General features: G+C 38.7%; 1 protein-coding gene across 5 annotated transcripts in view; it reads right to left on the bottom strand.

The window, feature by feature from the left end:
* MCF2 (MCF.2 cell line derived transforming sequence) overlaps positions 1-19,934 on the bottom strand; it is a 124,545-nt gene that overhangs the window by 80,001 nt on the left and 24,610 nt on the right. The window lies entirely within an intron of this gene.

Raw genomic sequence — 19,934 nt, 5'->3', positions numbered from 1 at the left:
CTACATGGGTATCACAGCTGGTTATTCAGGGCCCAACGTCTCTTTAGTCAGGAAGTGATGGATCCTACCTGAAGAGGCTTTTCCCCTTCAAGGCAGTGGGCTCCGTTATGGCCCAAGGTGTGTCTAGAAATGCCATATGGAAGCTAGGGCCTGGAATGGGGGCCTCATGACTCTGATTGGTGCCTTATCCTTCTGTGGCTGAGCTGTTATCCAAGATACAAGACAAAAGTCATCTTTACTCTTCCCTCTCCTTTCCTCAAGTGGAAGGAAGAGGTCTCTTTTGGAGCTGCAAGCTGTGTTGCCTGGGGTTGTGAGAGAGGTGGCACAAGCACTCCCTTAGCTTCCCTGGTTGGTGTCTCAGTAAAGTCACATGTTCCCCAAGTCCACTGACTCTGAACCCAACTCCGCACTAGGACTTGCAGTCCTTGTGGCCTAGACTGCCTTTCAAAGTTATTGAGGGTCCCAGAGCACTTCACCCCATGGTGGCGAGCTTGCTGGAACTCAAGTTCCTACTGCTGGTATAGGTCTTTCCCTTCTGGCTGAAGCTGGTCTAAATGCTCCCTTTGTGGGTGGGCATCAGCTGAGTTCAGCCCAGTGTTGCTTTCCACTGTGACTAGGGCAGCACTGAGTTCAATGCGAAGTCTCACAATTTCTGTGCTCTCCCTCTCCCAAGTGTACAGATTTCTCTGTGCTGCAGAGATGTGGCTACTGCAGGGCAGTGGGGGAGGGATGGCATTAGCAATTCAAACTGTCTTTCCTACCCTCTTCAGTGCCCCTTTCAGTGATATAAAGTTTAAACCTGGTATTATGAATGCTTACCCGATTTTTGGTTCTTATGAGGTGCTTTTATTATGTAGATAGTTGTTGAATTTGGTGTTCCTGCAGGGGGTATGATTGGTGTGACCTTCTATTCTGCCATCTTGCTCTGCTCCTCAGATTAGTATCTGTGTCTCTTTCTCCTTTGTGTGTTTGCTTTATCAGTGAGTTATGTGTTTTCATGTGTTTTTATAAGGGTATTATAATATTTTATCTTTTGATTTTTGTGGATACACGGTAGGTGTGTGTATATATACATAATTATATATATTAAAATATAAATACATGTATATACACAAACTATACATACACATATATGTATATATATGGTGTGTGTATATATATACACACACACAAGGCACATGAGATATTTTGATACAAGCATAGAATATAAAATAAGCACATTATGGAGAATGGAGTATGTATGCCCTCAAGCATTTATCCTTATTATTAGGAATAATCCAATTACCTTCTTTAAGTTATTTAAAAATATACAATTAAGTTATTATTGACTATAGTCACCATATTGTGCTATCAAATCGTAGATCTTATTCATTCTTTCTTGTTTTATTTGTACACATTAACCATCCCCACCTCCCCCCCAACACCCATGCCCTTTCCAGCCTCTGGTAACCATCCTTCTACTCTCTATGCTTATGAGTTCAATTACGGCAGTAAATGTAGTACTTGTGTGTCCAGGTTCCTTTCCTTTAGGGCCAGTCTGGTGGTAGTGAATTTCCTCAGCATTTGCTTGTTTAAAAAATACTTTATTTCTCCTCCATTTATGAAGGATATTTTTCTGGATATAGTATTCTTGGTTGATATTTTTTTTTCTTTTAGCACTTTACATGTGTCATCCCATTCTCTATTGGCTTCTAAGGTTTCTGCTGAGAAATCTGCTGTTAGTCTGATGGAGTTTCTTTTACAGGTGACTAGACACTTTTCTTTTGCTATGGCTAGAATTCACTCCTTATCTTTGACCTAAGAAAGTCAGAATACAATGTGCCCTGAAGAAGACCTTTTGCATTATATCTTCCTGGGGATCATTGAGCCTCCTGCATCTGAATACCTAAAATCTCTTGCTAGGGTTGGAAAGTTTTCATCTATTATTTCTTTAAACAGACTTTCTAATCCCTTCATTTTCTCTTTGCCCTCAGGGATACTGATAATTCATTTATTCAGTAGCTGTGTTTTGTCCCAAATGTCCCAAAAAATTCCTTGTTCTTTTTTTTTAATCCTAATCTCTTTATTTTCTCTATCTGGGTTATTTCAAAAGACCTGTCTTCATGTTCTATGATTCTTTCTTCTGCCTGATCTACTGTATTGTTGATGCTTTCAAATGTATTTTGTATTTCTTTCAAGTAATTCTTGAGTTCTAGAATTTCTATTTGGTTCTCTTTTAAAATATCTATCTCTTTGGGTCACCGCTGGGTCCCAGGATAGTGTGTAGTCTGTTAAAGGCTGAGACTGCAAATAGTGTCTTCACGTAACCACTCAAGACTCAGAACAGGTGTAGGTCCTAGTGCTAGTTCCTTCCCTGGAGCAGTTCCATCTCATGGTCTCCTGGTAACTCCTTATGTTTGTTTCAGGCTTTGAGAAGAGGCCTCTTCCATGGCCAGGACTGCATGATTCCAGGGTGGGAATGTGAGCCACTGAAAGTCTCTCACTTAACCCTTCCCTGTGTTGGGAAGTCACTCCCAGCTCCCTGCCAATCCCAGCCAAGCAGGCTGCCTTTCTTCCTTCTCTTTCCTTGATTTTGGTGTTTCCTGTCACTCTTCTGTTGAAGTTCAGTGTTCTTTCTTGGATAATGTATCCAAAATGTATGATTGTCTATACACTATTTTGGTTTTTCTAAGTGGAGGGCACAAGTATGAAATGTTTCTATTCAGCCATCATGATGCCTCTCTCAAATGACTTTTGACAAGAACAAATAAATTCATTGGGAAAAAGAACAGTATTTTCAAGAAACAGTGATGAGAAAACAAGATATCTATAAATTAACTAAAAGTGGATCAAACTCCAAAATATAACAGCTAAAACAACTAAAATATTAAATTATAGAAGTAAATCTTTGTGACCTTGCATTTGGCCAAACCTTCTTATTTATACATTACATCAAAAGTATAAATGTTTAAAATTATATAAATTGGACTTCATCAAAATTAAAACTTTGTGCTTCAAAAGATACTAAGAAAGTGAAAAGATAATGTACAGAATAAGACAATATATTTGCAAATCATGTATCTGATAAGGGACATGTATCTAGAATATAAAGAATACTTATAAATCAATAACAAAAAGACAAATAATTGAGCTAAAATGGGCAAAATATTAGAATAGACATATCTCCAAAGAAGATAAACAAGTGGTCCATGAGCACATGCAAGGATGCTCAACATCATTTAGTCATTATGAAAATGTATATCGAAGCCACAATGATACCACATCACACCTAAGAGGATGGCTATAATAAAAAAGATGGACAAGAACAAGTGTTGATTAGTATGTGGACAAATTGGAACCCTCATACGTGTAAATGTAAAATGTTATAAAATGTAAAACGGTTCAGCCCCTATGGAATAGAGTTTTGCAATTCCTCAAAAGGTTACACATAGATTTACCATATGTCCCAGCAATTCTACTTCTAGGTATACACCAAAGAGAAATGAAAACATATTTCTACACAAAAACGTATACACAAATGTTAATAGCCACATTATTCATAAAACCCAAAAGGTGGAAATAACTCAAATATCCATTAACTGTAGAATGAATAAACAAAAGTAGCATATCCATATAGTGAAAAATTATTTGGCAATAAAAAGAAATGAAAGACTAATACATCCTACAACATGGATGAATCTTGAAAAAAATATGCTAAGTGAAAGAAGCCAGACATAAAAGACCAAATATTGTGTTATTTCATTTCTATGAAATGTCTAGAATAAGCATAGAGAGAAAGACAGAAAATAGATTAGAGATTGCTTAGGGCTAGGGGAATCAGGGAGCTTTGGAAATAATAGCTAAAAGGTACAGGGTTTCTTTGGGGAGTAACAAAATGTTCTAAAATTGATTGCAGTGACGGTTATATACAAATGTGTGAATATGCTAAAAACATTTAACTTAAATGGGTAAATTGTATTGTATGTGTATTATATCCTAATTAAGCCATTACCAAAAAACTCAAGGAAAAATCTGGTATTTATAAGAAAAAAGTTCATTTGAACGATGAATGTACTTTTTTCCACTTATCTTTTCAAAAGGATTTAATTATTTTAAAAACAGATATGAAAGAGAAAAACACCAAAAACATAAGAAGTAAGCTACACTTTTGGAAATGTATGCCAGGGAAAATAGACTGCAATGACATCGCGGCACCAATATGTTATATTTGGGGACTATCATTTTACACATTAAATTCTTTTTTTAATTATACTTTAAGTTCTAGGGTACATGCGCACCATATGCAGGCTTGTTACATAGGTATACATGTGCCATGTTGGTTTGCTGCACCCATTAACTTGTCATTTACATTAGATATTTCTCCTAATGCTATCCCTCCCCCTGCCTCCCATCCCATGACAGGCCCTGGGGTGTGATGTTCCCTGCCCTGTGTCCAAGTGCTCTAATTGTTCAATTACCAACTATGAGTGAGAACATGCGGTGTTTGGTTTTCTGTCCTTGTGATAGTTTGCTCAGGTTTCCAGCTGCATCCTTGTGCCTGCACAGGACATGAACTCATCCTTTTTTATGGTTACATAGTATTCCATGGTGTATATGTGCTGTATTTTCTTAATCCAGTCTATCATTGATGGACATTTGGGTTGGTTCCAAGTTTTTGCTATTGTTAATAGTGCTGCAATAAACATATGTGTGCATGTGTCTTTATAGTAGCATGATTTATAATCCTTTGGGTATATACCCAATAATGGCAGCACTGGGTCAAATGGTATTTCTGGTTCTAGATCCTTGAGGAATTGCCACACTGTCTTCCACAATGGTTGAACTAGTTTATACTCCCACCAACAGTGTAAAAGCGTTCCTATTTCTCCACATCTTCTCCAGCATCTGTTGTTTCCTGACTTTTTAATGATTGCCATTCTAACTGGTATGAGATGGTATCTCATTGTTGTTTTGATTTGCATTTCCCTGATAACCAGTGATGATGAGCATTTTTTCATGTGTCTGTTGGCAGCATAAATGTCTTCTTTTGGGAAGTGTCTGTCATATCCTTTGCACACTTTTTGATGGGGTTGTGTTTTCATTGTAAATTAGTCTAAGTTCTTTGTAGATTCTGGATATTAGCCCTCTGTCAGATGGGTAGATTGCAAAACTTTCCTAACATTCTGTAGGTTGCCTGTTCACTCTGATGGTAGTTTCTTTTGCTGTGCAGAAGCTCTTTAGTTTAATTAGATCCCATTTGTCAATTTTGGCTTTTGTTGCCATTGCTTTTGGTGTTTTACACATAAAGTCCTTGCCCATGCCTATGTCCTGAATAGTATTACCTAGGTTTTCTTCTAGGGTTGTTATGGTTTTAGGTCTAACATTTAAGTCTTTAATCCATCTTGAATTAATTTTTGTATAAGGTGTAAGGAAGGGATCCAGTTTCAGCTTTCTACTTATGGCTAGCCAGTTTTCCCAGCACCATGTATTAAATAGGGAATCCTTTCCCCATTTCTTGTTTTTCTCAGGTTTGTCAAAGATCAGATGGTTGTAGATGTGTGATGTTATTTCTGAGGACTCTGTTCTGTTCCATTGGTCTATATCTCTGTTTTGGTATCAGTACCATGCTGTTTTGGTTACTGTAGCTTTGCAGTATAGTTTGAAGTCAGGTAGTGTGATGCCTCCAGCTTTGTTCTTTTTGCTTAGGATTGTCTTGGCAAAGCGAGTTCTTTTTTGGTTCCATACGAACTTTAAAGCAGTTTTTTCCAGTTCTGTGAAGAAAGTCATTGGTAGCTTAATGGGGATGGCATTGAATCTATAAATTACCTTGGGCAGTATGACCATTTTCAAGACATTGATTCTTCCTATCCATGAGCTTGGAATGTTCTTCCATTTGTTTGTGTCCTCTTATTTCATTGAGCAGTGGTTTGTAGCTCTCCTTGAAGAGGTCCTTCACATCTCTTGTAAGTTGGATTCCTGAGTATTTTATTCTCTTTGTAGCAGTCGTGAATGGGAGTTCACTCATGATTTGGTTCTCTGTTTGTCTGTTATTGGTGTATAGGAATGCTTGTGATTTTTGCACATTGATTTTGTATCCTAAGACTTTGCTGAAGTTGCTTATCAGCTTAAGGAGATTTTGGGCTGAGGCGATGGGGTTTTCTAAATATATAATCATGTTATCTGCAAACAGGGACAATTTGACTTCCTTTTTTACTAATTGAATACCCTTTATTTCTTTCTCTTGCCTGATTACCCTGGCCAGAACTTCCAACACTATGTTGAATAGGAGTGGTGAGAGAGGGCATCCCTGTCTTCTGCCAGTTTTCAAAGGAAATGCTTCTAGTTTTTGCACATTCAGTATGATATTGGCTGTGGGTTTATCATAAATAGCTCTCATTATTTTGAGATACGTTCCATCAATACCTAGTTTATTGAGAGTTTTTAGCATGAAGGGGTGATGAATTCTATCAAAGACCTTTTCTGCATCTGTTGAGATAATCATGTGGTTTTTGTCATTGGTCCTGTTTATGTGATGGATCATGTTTATTGATTTACATATGTTGAAACAGCCTTGCATCCCAGGGATGAAGCTGACTTGAATGTGGTGGATAAGCTCTTTGATGTGCTGCTGGACTCGGTTTGCCAGTATTTTATTGAGGATTTTTGGATCGATGTTCATCAGGGATATTAGTCTAAAATTCTCTTTTTTTGTTGTGTCTCTGCCAGGCTTTGGTATCAGGATGATGCTGGCCTCATAAAATGAGTTAGGGAGGAGTCTCTCTTTTTCTATTGATTGGAATAGTTTCAGAAGGAATGGTAACAGTTCCATTTTGTACCTCTGGTAGAATTCAGCTGTCAATCTGCCTAGTCCTGGACTTTTTTTGGTTGGTAGGCTATTAATTATTGCCTCAATTGCAGAGCCTGTTATTGGTCTATTCAGAGATTCAACTTCTTCCTGGTTTAGTCTTGGGAGGGTGTATGTGTCCAGGAATTTATTCATTTCTTCTAGATTTTCTAGTTTATCTGCATAGAGGTGTTTATAGTATCATCTGATGGTAGCTTGTGTTTCTGTGGGATCAGTGGTGATATCCCCTTTACCATTTTTATTGCATCTATTTGATTCTTCTCTCTTTTCTTCTTTATTAGTCTTGCTAGCGGTCTCTCAATTTTGTTGATCTTTTCAAAAACCATCTCCTGGATTCACTGATTTTTTGAAGGGTTTTTTTTGTGTCTCTATCTCCTTCAGTTCTGCTCTGATCTTAGTTATTTCTTGTCTTCTGCTATCTTTTGAATGTGTTTGCTCTTGCTTCTCTAGTTCTTTCAATTGTGATGTTAGGCTGTCAATTTTAGATCTTTCCTGCTTTCTCTTGTGGGCACTTAGTGCTATAAATTTCCCTCTACACACTGCTTTAAATGTGTCCCAGAGATTCTGGTACTTTGTGTCTTTGTTCTCATTGGTTTCAAAAAACATCTTTATTTCTGCCTTCATTTCGTTATTTACCCTGTAGTCATCCAGGAGCAGGTTGTTCAGTTTCCATGTAGTTGTGCAGTTTTGAGTGAGTTTTTAAATCCTGAGTTCTAATTTGATGGCACTGTGGTCTGAGAGACAGTTTGTTGTGATTTCTGTTCTTTTACATTTGCTGAAGAGTGCTTTACTTCCAACTCTGTAGTCAATTTTGGAATAAATGTGATGTGGTGCTGAAAAGACCAGTGTGTTGGTTTGGGGTGGAGAGTTTTGTAGATGTCTATTAGGTCTGCTTGGTGCAGAACTAAGTTCAAGTCCTGGATATCCTTGTTAACCTTCTGTCTCGTTGATCTGTCCAATATTGACAGTGGGGTGCTAAAGTCTCCCATTATTATTGTGTGAGAGTCTAAGTCTCTTTGTAGGTCTCTGAGGACTTGCTTCATGCATCTGGGTGCTCCTGTATTGGATGCATATATATTTAGGACAGTTAGCTCTTCTTGTTGAATTGATTCCTTTACCATTATGTAATGGCCTTCTTTGTCTCTTTTGATCTTTTTTGGTTTAAAGTCTGTTTTATCAGAGACTAGGATTGCAATCCATGCTTTTTTTTTTTTTTTTTTTGCTTTCCATTTGCTTGGTAGATCTTCCTCCATCCCTTTATTTTGAACCTATGTGTGTCTCTGCATGTGAGATGAGTCTCCTGAATACAGCACACTGATGGGTCTAGACTCTTTATCCAATTTGCCAGTCTGTGTCTTTTAATTGGGACATTAACCCATTTACATTTAAGGTTAATATTGTTATGTTTTAATTTGATCCTTTCATTTTGACGTTAGCTGGTTGTTTTGCCTGTTAGTTGATGCAGTTTCTTCCTAGCATTGATGGCCTTTACAATTTGGCATGTTTTTGCAGTGGCTGGGACTGGTTATTCCTTTCCATGTTCAGTGCTTCCTTCAAGAGCTCTTGTAAGGCAAGCCTGGTGGTGACAAAATCTCTCAGCATTTGCTTGTCTGTAAATGATTTTATTTCTCCTTCACTTATGAAGTTTAATTTGGCTGGATATGAAATTCTGGGTTGAAAATTCTTTTCTTTAAGAGTATTGAATATTGGCCCCCACTCTCCTCTGGCTTGTGGAGTTTCTGTCGAGAGATCTGCTATTAGTCTCATGGGCTTCCCTTTGTGGGTAACCCGATCATTCTCTCTGGCTGCCCTTAACATTTTTTCCTTCATATCAGCCTTGGTGAATCTGACAATTATGTGTCTTGTACTTGCTCTTCTCGAGCATTATCTTTGTGTTGTTCTCTGTATTTCCTGAATTTGAATGTTGGCCTGCCTTGCTAGGTTGGGGAAGTTCTCCTGGATAATATCCTGAAGAGTGTTTTCCAACTTGGTTCTTTCTCCCCGTCACTTTCAGGTACACCAGTCAAACGTAGATTTGGTCTTTTCACATAGTCCCATATTTCTTGGAGGCTTTGTTTGTTTCTTTTTACTCTTTTTTTGTCTAAACTTCTCTTCTCACTTTGTTTCATTAATTTCATCTTCAATCACTGATACCCTTTCTTCCACTTGATCGAATCGGCTATTGAAGCTTGTTCATGTGTCACATAGTTCTTGTGCTATGGTTTTCAGCTCATCAGGTCACTGTTTATTCTAGTTAGCCACTTGTCTAATCTTTTTTCAAGGTTTTTAACTTCCTTGTTATGGGTTTGAACTTCCTCCTTTAGCTCGGAGAAGTTTGTTATTACCAGCCTTCTGAAGCCTACTTCTCTCAGCTCATCCAAGTCATTCTCCATCCAGCTTTGTTCCATTGCTGGCAAGGAGCTGCAATCCTTTGGAGGAGAAGAGGCTCTCTGGTTTTTAGAATTTTCAGCTTTTCTGCTCTGGTTTCTCCCCATCTTTGTGGCTTTATCTAACTTTGGTCTTTAATGTTGGTGGCCTATAGATGGGGTTTTGGTATCGATATTCTTTTTGTTGATATTGATGCTATTCCTTTCTGTTTGTTAGTTTTCCTTCTACGAGTCAGGTCCCTCAGTTGTAGGTCTGTTGGAGTTTGCTGGATGTCCAGTCTAGACCCTGTTTGCCTGGGTATCACCAGCTGAGGCTGCAGAACAGCAAATATTGCAACCTGATCCTTCCTCTGGAAGCTTCATCCCAGAGGGGCACCTGCCTGTATGAGGTGTCAATAGGCCCCTACTGGGAGGTGTCTCCCAGTTAGGCTACACAGAGGTCAGGGACCCACTTGAGGAGGCAGTCTGTCCGTTCTCTGAGCTCAAACACCATGCTGGGAGAACCACTGCTCCCTTCAGAGCTGTCAGACAGAGACGTTTAAGTCTGCAGAAGTTTCTGCTGCCTTTTGTTCAGAGGCAGCTGGCCTTGCTGAGTGCAGTGGGCTCCGCCCAGTTCAAGCTTTCCTGGCTGCTTTGTTTACCTACTCAAGCCTCAGCAATGGTGGACACCCCTCCCCCTGCCAGGCTGCTGCCTCGCAGATCAATCTCAGACTGCTGTGTTAGCAGTAAGCAAGGCTCCGTGGGCTTGGGATCCACTGAGCTAGGTGCAGGATATAATCTCCTGCTGTACTGTTTGCTAAGACCATTGGAAAAGCACAGTATTTGGGCGGAGTGTCCCTCCAGGTGCCATCTGTCATGGCTTCCCTTGGCTAGGAAAGGGAAATCCCCCAACTTCTTGAGCTTCCTGGATGAGGCGACACCTCACCCTCCGTGGGCTGCACGCACTGTCTCACCAGTCCCAATGAGATGAATCAGGTACCTTGGTTGGAAATGCAGAAATCACCTGTATTCTGTGTCGATCATACTGGAAGCTGCAGACTGGAGCTGTTCCCATTTGGCCATCTTGGAACGGAAAAAAATTATGTTTTTGAACAAATAAGCATTTCCTATAGAGGTCATATAGCACACTCTTTATGAGTTCTAACTCCAGAAACAAATTGACTGGATTCAAATCCCAGCTGTACCACTTGGTAGTTATGTGACCTTGGGCAAGCTACTTAAACTCTTTGTCTGTTTCTTTTATTGGAAAAAATGGCAGCACCTATTTCACAGGGTTATTGTAATGAATAAGTTGTTCATATATGCAAAGCACTTACCTAAGTGTATGATAAGTGCTCAATAAATGTCACTCATTGTTATAAAGAAAAAATGACATTACAATTTCAAAGGTTTCATGTCAAAGTTAGCATTCATGCAGTCACAGACAATGTTTGTTACACAGGGTAGCTAGCCAGACATGAGCAGGGCAGGAGAGGGACACCTTCCCCACCAGGAATGTCAGGCAACCATCAGGTGATGGTCAGGCAGTTATGAAACTGTCTCTCTAAAATAATAATTGGTCACAGTCAGTGCCAAGGAAAGGCCATCTCCTAATAAACAGAAACATCTAAAACTGGTGATCAGCAGCTCCTGATAAGATCTCAGGAGTTGGGTAAGTGGGCTCATACATGCACGTTAAGAGGAAAAGTAGTGGAGTTTAACTGGTATTATGACCTTCTAGGACATTTGACTGGTAAGGGAAGAATGCCTCAAGTAAGGATGCATACAATTTCAGTAAACACACTGCGCATGCTCCCCTCCCAACTGCTAGCAGGCCACTGCACATGTGAACAGCCCACTTCAAGGGAAGAATCCAGGGAGAAGAAACACAAGATCCCAGAAGCATCCCAACATATAAAACCCCAAGACCAAAGGTCAAACCACACACTTGATCTCTCAAGTTGCCCACCTGGCCCTCTTCCAAGTGTACTTTCCTTCCTTTCGTTCCTGCTCTAAAGCTAAAAAATACACTTTCACTCCTGCTCTAAAACTCGCCTCGGTCTCTCCTTCTGCCTTATGCCCCTCAGTTGAATTCTTTCTTCTGAGGAGGCAAGAACTGAGGTTGCTGCAGACCATACGAATACGCCACAGGTAACATGCTGAGTTTATTAGCATTAGAGTTCTGCAAAGATTTTAATTCTGCATCACCTTCCCCAAACAATCACAAAGGACCCCAGAGCCAGAACACCACTCCCATCTGTTCCCCCTTTAGGCCATCTGTGGATACGGTAATGGGTCATGTTTCCTGATCCATATCTCACATCATGTGTACAAGAAAAACTCTTACATTAGATATCGTATTTAAATCTAAACATTGAACTTCTGTTTGAAAAACATGGAGGAGCTCCCCTTATTGGTCATATGGGTAACTACAAATCCTGAAAAACCTTCTGGTACAAAATACAAAAACATGGTGGGAAAAATAAAATTAAATCCTTTTTGGCCAGGCACGATGGCTCACACCTGTAATCCCAGCACTTTGGGAGGCCAAGACATGCAGATCACTTGAGGTCAGGAGTTCGAGGGCAGCTGGGCCAACACAGTGAAACTCCATGTCTACTAAAAATATAAAAATCAGCCAAGTGTGGTGGCAGGCGCCTGTAGTCCCAGCTGCTGCGTAGGCTGAGGTGGAAGAATCGCTCGCGCCGGGGAGGTCGAGGCTGCAGTGAGCTGTGATTGCGCCACTGCACTCCAGCCTGGGTGACAGAGCAAGACCTTGTCTCAAAAAAAAAAAAAAAAAAAAAAAAAAAATCTTTTTTAATGCATGGCTGAGCTGGCAGGAAAGACAAGCAAATCCTCAAAGGCCAAAATCATTACTTAGGCAAATATCTTGTGGGAGAAGCCAACAAATAATAGCAGTTGCCCCTGGGATATCTAACAATTTCCACCTTTGCGCTAATGGTCATGCATTGATGAGGATTCAAATTTTACACTGTTGGGAATCAGATCAGAGAAAATATAGTATGATATCTGTGTAACCTATGGATAGGATAGAATTTTTAAAGCAAGATGGAAGAAGGACAAAGCATAAAATAAAAAACTGATTAATTATGCAACATTAAAATTTTTCATTTCTTTCCTCAAAATACCTGATAAAGAAAGTGATGAGACAGTACAAAACCTGATTGAAGATAATTTTAACACATGTAACAACGAAGAATTAGTAATTAATATCAAGGATATATAAAAGATTATAAGTCAATAATAAGAAAAAGAGAAACAATCCCATAAATACATGAAAAAAAAACATAAGCAGGCATTTTACAGAAGAGAAAAATAGAATGGCCAATGAATGCTTGAAAAGATACTCCACTGCATTTGTAAGGTGTGAAATGGAAATTTCAAGGAGAGTAGGATAACCTCTTATACTCATCACTTCAGCAACATTTTTTTTAAAATCTAACATTAGCAAGCACTTATATGTGCAACAACATCATTACAGATGTGTTTTGGTTTTGGATTTTGCTCTTATCACAGGTTTACTTTTCATTTTTCACAAAACATCCATTTTGAAGGACCACCTTAAAATTATTTTAGTCATAACTGAAAGAAAACATACCAAGTAGGGTTTTACCCCTCTTGAGTTGAAGGGTAAATATGAATGACTTGACACAAACAATCTAAAATGGAGAAACAAAATCGGTTAGATGTGGCGACAAAGATCAAAGGAACTGTGAGCTCGCATTAAAGACATGTACAATGTTAACCCGAGCTTTTAGTGTTTGCCCGAGTGCCCACTATGCATTCAATGTTATTTTACCACGTGCTTACACAGCACATAATAATGAATAGTGTCCGCATCTGGGAAAAAACATGCACAGATCTGGCTGTTCTCAGATGCTCAGACTTTTAAGTGTGTTTTAAAGGAAGGAACCACAGGATTATTTTACCCTCAATAGCACAAAGTGGAATTCTAAGGAAGATGTGAAATGTAAGGAAGGAATGAGAGGATGGAAGGAAAGAATAGGAATACAAAACAGGAATCCACAATTCCACACAACTTTAACTTTTTTTTCCATGTGTTTTTCAGCCACTCTAATCATTCATGTATTTGTTCTTTCAACAAACCTTTGTTAGGCTCCTATCTTATACCAAGCCCTGTGCAGCACTGGGGATAGATACAGAAACCAGTTAGACACTGGCCTGGATCTCCTGGGGCTTTTCATCTAGAAGCAGGAAGCAGTGAAAGCCCAGAGTGATAAATGTTACAATAGTATTGAGCCCAGGATGCCAAGAACACACAGTGAAAGGACATCCAGCACCAAACTGATAAAACAGATCATGTATTAAAAAAAATGAAAAAAAAAATGGTTTTATACTTAACCTACACCAAGTACCTCCTGGGATGCTTTCAGCACATAATATTGAGTCAGGACCTGAAAGTCCTTCCACCTCAGGACTTTCAGGTCCTGACTCAATATTATATTAAGGTTACAATATAACCTTAAGTATATTAATAATTAAGACCTGTTTCCAAGGACGAGAGCAGTACGATAGTGAGCTCCCTCATCTTTTCAAACATGCCTTTTCACAGACCAGTCAAGTTTGTATGTGCTGCAAATAAAGGGAAGCTACTCATTTCTGTAGTTTTTCTAAGTATCAATATTTACATGCATATGTGTATTCATATAATGCACAGACATGAAAATATTAAGAGTTTAAAATGGAGGGTTTTAAAACTTTAATCTCCATCTTTATTTATATATTTTTTATTATTTTATTATTTATTTTTAGAGACAGGGTCTCACTCTGTCACCCAAGCTGGAGTGCAGTGGTGCAACCATAGCTTCATGCAACCTCAAACTCCTGGGCTCAAGCGATCCTCCCGCCTAAGCCTCCTGAGTAGCTAGGACTACAGGTAAGTGCCACCATGTCTGGCTAATTGTGTGGGTTTTTTTTTTTTAAATTTTTTGTAGAGTGTCATGAAAATAACTGCCTTTGAGAATTAGATTCCTTGGATAATATGCAAAGCACAGTTAAAAAGAAATCTCTTCATCCTACATTTTGAATATTCTAGAGTATTCCTTAACAGCAGAAACGTGGGGAAAAGGCATCTGAAAGGGCATTACTTTATTCACCCAAATCATCACCATTCAGTTCCTGCAGTGTAAATGAGTAGGGGCATGTTTGAACATGAGCTTAAAGAAACACTAGTCCCTGACCACTATAGCCACAGCCACCACTAAATATTTCTAAACATACTATCTTAGCAATAGGTAAATATTTACATTAACCCCTATTTAACTTTTATTATGACATCAGACCTTTTGAGAGCAGCTATTTAAAGCACAAGCTATAAAAAGAGACAAGATGACCCACTCATATCAGAACTCACAATATCCGTGTAGACATGACTAAATGCCAGATCTCCTACTCTGTGGCTATTCACCTCTTCTTGGGTTCATAAAATCTAATTTTGAAATGTACCGCATCTGCAATGGTAAATCCAATTACAATGACTTACTTTAGTTTGTATGCATGCAGAAGAACACACAATATCTGTTCATGGTCCTTTGAATATGTTAATGAAGAAAGCAAACCTGACTCTCTTTTGTAAACTGACAAGTGCAAAATTACAAATAAAAACAGGGCCACTGCTTTTTGCTCTATAACTAATCCCATGATCTAGCCTGCAATTGCAAACTCAAAGATGTCCCCAAATATGCATATTCCTTCTAATTGCCATCAAAGAGTCTCAGAATACATATACCTAATCACACAATTTCAGTTAAAATAGAGAAAATATTATTTAAAATAACTCTCAACGGTTATTCTTCTCATCACAGTGTATATGCAACAGTTAATGCTTCCACTTAACGATGGTACAAGAGTACAAATGAAGACTTGATGACCAGAGAACTCTTAGTATCCTTGAATGTAAAGAATACTGCTGGCTGATAGCAGCAGCTGATGCTGACCTAGCCAAGGTATTTATGAAAGGGCAGCTCAACCTCTACCACACCCTTCAGCCACAAAGTTATGCAAAATTCATATTCCAGTAGCATCTACAGGGTCTACTATAAGCCCATTACGACAAAACTGGGCAAATGCTTCATGCTGAAAAGATGCAGTAGCCTCTTTGTGCTCTATGAAAGGGACATTTTTAAATATCCTCGCATCATGATTTTATATTATATAATTTACTTTTCCTCTTGTATTATTTTATGTGTATCAAAATTTTCATAATGAAATAATTTTAAATACACACATTCCAATACAAGTCTTAGATCAACATATGGAGCATGATCCCAGTTTGGTAAAATATCTAGATATATGTGGATTTTTTATTGTTGCTCTCATAATTAGAAATAAGTTCCCTGAAGGCAGAGATTTATTTACTTGTTCACCATAATATCCCAACAGTTTCTAGCACACTGGAGGTGATCAATAAAAGTTTGAATTGGCCGGGCGCGGTGGCTCACGCCTGTAATCCCAGCACTTTGGGAGGCCGAGGCGGGCAGATCACGAGGTCAGGAGATCGAGACCATCCTGGCTAACACGGTGAAACCCCGTCTCTGCTAAAAATACAAAAAATTAGCCGGGCGTGGTGGTGGGCGCCTGTAGTCCCAGCTACTCGGGAGGCTGAGGCAGGAGAATGGCATGAACCCGGGAGGCGGAGCTTGCAGTGAGCCGAGATCCCGTCACTGCACTCCAGCCTGGGCAACGAGCAAGACTCCATCTCAAAAAATAAATAAATAAATAAATAAATAAATATTTGAATTGAATTGATATATCTATATTCATAGAAAACCTCCTATGTCCTCACACACAAACTATTAGCAGTGTTTACCTCCAGGGAGCAGGACTGGGCTAGGCATATGGATGACTTTCATTTATTAGTTTATGGGCATTTGTTTTGTTTAGATATTTGACAAAGATCACATATAAATAATTTAATTATAAGAATAGAAGATGAGGAAATAAAAGACACTTCCCTATCAAAAACAGAAAACAAAAACAGGAAAAAGAAGACTCAAAGGCACTGGGAAATGACAGGAGTAAGAAGGGAGAAAAAAGGGGAAGAACCGAGAAAGGAAAGGGATGAAAGAGAGAGGGCAGGAAAAATGCATGAGAGAAAATGAGAAACAGCTGGCGGGAAGTGACAGTGAGAAGACCTCCACCCACGGGCTTCGTGTCCCAGGTCGCTGCCCCTTGACTGTATCTCTTGTAGGTGTTTAATTAAGAGCGTGTCTGTGGAAACCTTTTCCTTCAGCCTTCCTTCAGATTAAAAACAGCTCAGTAGAGATGGCAGGTTTTCCCTGTACAGCAGCAGGAGCTGACGTTGCCTTGGGAAAATGCCTAATACTCGCAGCTGAATGAATTTATTATTCAGAAATCCAAAACCTGTAGGTAAATTTTGAGAGGAATTGAATCAGTCTGTAAAGACGAACCACATACATGGTGATTTACAATATGTAAAAATAGAAATAAGTAAATATTTTTCCTGCTTAAAGCATCAGCAAATCCGCAGTAGATCTGGTCCAAGTCCAGCTATCGAGCCACTGCAATCTATTTTCCTAAAAAATATCTCCTGCCACAGGGAGGATAACTACACACTTGATTGACAAATCGTCTTGTCCAGCATGAAAAAGCCTCTGCCGATTCCTGGTGAGTGTGGTATCCAAACACACGCCTCTCATTTCTTTTGTTTTCCCACCCCAATCCTACACAGACTTGCCTGCCAAATGCTGAATCACAAACACAAAGGCAATTGAGTTAGTGATGATGTTGTCGTTTTCATTTGTATTACTGTTTTCCCTTCAGAGAGATCAGGTTGATACCTTCTCGCCTCTTAAGACTTCAGCACAGTGTCTAGAACAATTCTCATACTAGAAATGAATATGTTGCAAACTTTCTCTCTTTTTTTTTTTTTTTTTTTTGAGATGGGGTCTCACTCTGTCACCCACGCTGGAGTGCAGTGGCGCGATCACAGCTCACTGCAGTCTTGACATCCTGGGCTCAAGTGATCCTCCCACCTCAGCTTCCTGAGTACCTGGGACTACAGGAGTGTGCCACCATGCTCAGCTAATTTTTTAAAATATATTTTGTAGATATGAGGTCTCACTATGTTGCCCAGGCTGGTCTCAAAATCTTGGGCTCAAGCAATCCTCCCACCTAGGCCTCCAAAAGTGCTGGGATTACAGGCGAGAGCCACCGCGCCCAGCCACAAACGTTGTAAATTCATGACAAACTAAAGATGAATAACTATCCAATGTGAGCATTGAAGGGAAGAATGCCAATATCTGTTCTAGTAAATAATTTCAAATATTTTAAATGTGAATGGTCCATAGTTTGGGAAACCTCAATTTGTGCCACTATAAAAATGAGGTTAAGGTACTTCCTAAATTGATCTACAGATTCAGTGCCATCCCTAGCAACATCCCAGATGGCTTTTTGCACAGAAATTTTCAAGCTAGTCTTAAAATTCATATGGATATGCAAGGGGCCTGGAATAGCCAAAGCAATCTTGAAACAGAAAAACAAATTTGGCAAGTTTATATTTCCTGATTTCAAAATTAGTACAAAGCTACAGTAATAAAGATAGGTATTATGATAGACTTACAGGTACATCAGTGGGAAATAACTGAAAGTCCAGAAATAGATCTTTATACTGAAGGTCAATTTATTTTCAGCCAGGGCACCAAGACATTTCGATGGGGAAAGAATATTCTTTTTAATAAATGATGTTGGGAAACCTGGATGTGCACATGCAAAAGAATGAAACTGAATCTTTGCTGCACACTATACACAAAAATCAACTCAAAATGGATCAAAGATCTAAGTATTAGAAGTAAAACTATAAAACTCTTAGACAAACACATAGTTGTAATTTATTATGACCTTGGATTAGGCAATGTTTTCTTATATTTGACATCCAAAGTATAAGCAATAAAAGAAAAAAATAGATACATTCGACCTTCTCAAAGTTAAAAATATTTGCGCTTCCAGGAAACCCTGAAGTAAGTAAAAAGACAACCCACAGAGTGGGAGAAAATATTTGCAAATTAAATATCTGATAAAGATCTCCAATCCAGAGTATATATAGAACTCTTACAATTCAACAGTAAAAGAGGAAAAGCCCAATCTTAAATCAGGCAAAGAATCCCTGTCGACATTTATCCAAAGAAGATATAGAAACGGCCAATAAGCACATGAAAAGGTGCTCAACATCACTAGTCATTCAGGAAATGCAAATCAAAACTACAATAAGAAACTATTTCACACCCACTAGGATGGCTGGGGAATAAAGAGAGATTAACAAGTACTAGCAAGAATGTAGAGAAGTTATAATCCTCATATGTTGATGGTGGGAGTGTAAAAGGGTGCAGCTGCTTTGAAAAACAGTCTGGCATTTCCTCAATGATGAAACATACAGTTACTCTAGGACCTAGCAATTTCCACACCTAGATACATACCACAGGGAAATGAAAGCATATGTCCACATAAAAAGGTATATAAGAACGTTCATAACAACATTATTCACAATAATCAAAAGGTGGAAACCACACAAATGCCTATCATTTTTACTGGATAATTAAAATGTGGCATATCTACTCACTGCAATAAAATTTAGCCATTTTAAGAATGATATAATGACACATGCTGCAACATGAATGGACATTGAAAACATTATGCTCAGCGAAAGACGCCAGTCACAAGAGATCACATATTGTATGATTCTATGTATATGAAATGTCCAGAATAGGCACATCTATAGAAATAGAAAGTAGACTAGTGACTGCCAGGGGCTGAGGAGAAAGCTGGTTGGGAGAAAATGGAGAGTGACTGCTAATGAGTATGGAGTTTCTTTTTGGGGTGATGGGAATATTTTAAACCTAGATCGTGATAAAGGTTGCACAACTCTGTGATTATACTAAAAACCATTGAATTGCATACTTTAAGTGGGTTAATTGTATGTGAATTATAACTCTACAAAAGCTATTTTTAAAAATATGCTCTCATGTATGACGAACACATAGCCAAGATCATACTGAATGAGGAAAAGTTGACAACATTACCCTTAAGAACTAGAACAGGACAAGGATGTCCACTCTTACTACTCCTATTCAACATAGTACTAGAAACCTAGCCAAAACAATAAAACAAGACAAAGAAATAGAAGGCATTTAAATTGGAAAAGAGGAAGTCAAATTATCTCTGTTTGCTGATGACATGATCATACACTTAGAAAACCCCAAAGACTCCTCCAAAATAGACTCCTCCCTAACTCATTTTATGAGGCTAGCATCATCCGTATACCAAAATGTGACAGAGACACAATTTTAAAACTTCAGGCCTTATATTCTTGATAAACATAGATGCAAAAATACTCAACAAAATGCTAGCAAACAGAATCCAGCAGTATATGAAAAAGCTAATCCACCATGATGAAGTAGGCTTTATCCCTGGGATGCAAGGTTGGTTCAAGATATGCAAATCAATAAATGTGATCATCACATAAGTGGAACTGAAAACAAAAACCACATGATTATCTCAATAGATGCAGAAAAGGCTTTTGATAAAATTCAACACCGCTTCATGTTAAAAAAAACAAAAAACAAAAAACTCTCGATAAGCTAGGAATTGACGGAACGTACCTCAAAATAGTAAGAGCCATCTATGACAAACCCACAGGCAACATCATACTAAATGGACAAAAGTTG

Source organism: Papio anubis, chromosome X (assembly GCF_008728515.1).
Source record: "Papio anubis isolate 15944 chromosome X, Panubis1.0, whole genome shotgun sequence".
NCBI classification, from domain to species: domain Eukaryota; kingdom Metazoa; phylum Chordata; class Mammalia; order Primates; family Cercopithecidae; genus Papio; species Papio anubis.
Note: the sequence above shows the minus strand (reverse complement) of the source record. Positions and strands in the feature narration are given on the sequence as shown.